Here is a 2,288-nt window from a genome sequence, read left to right as displayed (position 1 = left end):
AACTCCACTTCCTACTTTCAGAAGGGATGGGGATCAAGATGAGGATTGTCACATAAGCTAATTTTCAATATATATCAAGTCTTGTGGGGTCTAGGAACAAATACTGTCATTGGTTAGTGTTTAAGTACATGAGTTGACTTTTCTCCTCTATCACACCCCACCTTGCCCTGGCAATTGGATAGGGGGAGGCTGTTTATCCTCCAAGAGAAAGTGGCTGATTCCTCGTCTCGGTTTCCATTCTAAACCACAGAGTAGTCATTGCTGTGAACTCCAGCCAAGATGGTGTGTTTGAGGGAGGAAGCCCAGCGGTCTGAGCCTTCTATGGGGCCGCTGGGGTTCTCACCGAGTTGGCAGCAGAGGATCTGCCTAAAGGTGGCGCTCATTTCTTTGTCACAGTAGGAGTAAATGATGGGGTTCATGGCAGAGTTGAATTCAGCAACGAGAAGGAAGAATTTCTCATAGGCCAGTACGTCGCACTGTGGACAGCACACGTCTAGAAGTAACAAAGCCAATCCAGGAGTCCAGCAGATGATAAAGGCCCCAAGCACAATGACCACAGTCTTCAGAAGACTCATCATGGTATCCCGATTCCGCCTGGGTCCAGAACTATGCTGAGACATTCTCATAGTCCTCTGGCGAACAGAGCCAAAGATGTGAGCATAGAGAACCACCATTACCACAAAGGTCACCAAGTTGCAAATGACCCATAAGACTAAGTAAGAGTCGCTGTAGAGGGGTACCATGTTGGAACAATTTTCAATATCACAGATACAGTTCCAGCCCACACTGGGTATGGCACCCATAACGATGGCCATAGTCCAGATGACCACAATGACCACCACTACCCGCCGGTTGCTCATCCGTGTGTGGAGCTGCATGCGGAAAACTGTAATGTGCCTCTCGATTGCAATAGCCAGTAAGTTGGCCACAGATGCCATCAGGCTGGTGTCAATGAGGCCCTGACGAAGGAACCATATGCTAACAGTCAGTCTCCAAGTATTGGGTCCTGTGTTGAACATGAGATAGAAATAGGCCAACCCAGCAAAGAAGTCTGCAGCAGCCAGATTAGCCATTAGGTAATAAATAGGAAAATGGAAGCGGCAGTTGACATAGATTGCCACCATGACCAGTAGGTTGGCCAACATGATGAAGATACAAACAGTGATTCCAAGTCCCATCACCAGCTTGCTGACTGTGTTCCATTCTGTGGCAAGATGCTTTCCACTTCGGTTATAAAAGAAGGCAATGGATTCATTGTAGAAGCACTGTGGTTCATTCATGGCTGTGAACTGGGGCTGTGAAATTACAGGGATGGAAGTAGAAATGGCAGCCATGACAGGTCTGTGGTTGTAGATGGTGAACAGGCCCCAGAACTATGGGAGACAAATTTTCTTGTTTGCTGATCAGATCGAGGTCATGCTAGGAGAAGCTGTGTATCTGATGCTGTAGGAGTCAGTCCTGAGAAGTCAGGTACTCAGATAGGTGGATGGGGAGCTTCATAAATCAGACGTCCACCTGGTGTGGCGCCCCCAGCGCCTCTTTTTTTTTTTTTTTAGACAGGGTCTCGTTCTGTCTTCCAGGCTGCAGTACAAGAGTACAGTGGCATAGTTATGGATCACTGCTGTCTTGCCCTACAGGGCTCAAGAAATTCTCCCGCCTTGGCCTCCCAAGTTGCAAGGACTGCAGGAGCATACCACTATGCCTGGCTAATTAAAAAAATAAATTTGTACAGATGGTGTCTCAGTATGTTTCCCAGGCTGGTCTTGAACTCCTGGGCTCAAGCCAGCCTCCTGCCTCAGCCTCCCAAAGGACTGAGATTATAGGCGTGAGCCACTACACCTGACCATCACACAACTTCTTATCAGAGGATGGCAACAAGAAGAGCAAGACTTAAATGTTTTAGATGTATTTTACAGTTTTTAGAAATTCAGTCTTGTCTACTCACCATCTGCTCATCTCCTACCCATCTTCAAGATTTCTCTCACACTCCCTTCCCCATCTCCTCTAGCTCCAACTGGCCTCTTTCTTTCCTAACTCCCTTTGCCACACGATGCACACCTTGTTAGATCTTGCTGAGTACTGATTGCCAGTGCTAGATATCTACTCTTAGGTATGCACTTTCGTATACACTGTCTTGCTCTTCATAAATACACACACACACACACACATATATGTATTTTTCTGTCTTTTCTTTCCAACAAGGCTATAAGCACTGCCTCAATCAATTGAGAGTTGTTAAGACTGGAACTTCTCTTAGTAATAAACTTCACAGTGGTATTGCCTTACCA

The 2,288-nt window shown here is 46.5% G+C and overlaps 1 pseudogene across 1 annotated transcript; it reads right to left on the bottom strand.

The window, feature by feature from the left end:
* Positions 1-239: 239 nt before the first annotated feature.
* On the bottom strand, positions 240-1,525 carry LOC103239981 (lysophosphatidic acid receptor 1 pseudogene; annotated as a pseudogene). Its single transcript, XR_012095457.1, has one exon. The product of XR_012095457.1 is annotated as a lysophosphatidic acid receptor 1 pseudogene (transcript).
* Between the last annotated feature and the right edge of the window lie 763 nt (positions 1,526-2,288).

The sequence above is a fragment of the Chlorocebus sabaeus genome, chromosome 1, assembly GCF_047675955.1.
Source record: "Chlorocebus sabaeus isolate Y175 chromosome 1, mChlSab1.0.hap1, whole genome shotgun sequence".
Taxonomy (NCBI): Eukaryota; Metazoa; Chordata; class Mammalia; order Primates; family Cercopithecidae; genus Chlorocebus; species Chlorocebus sabaeus.
Note: the sequence above shows the minus strand (reverse complement) of the source record. Positions and strands in the feature narration are given on the sequence as shown.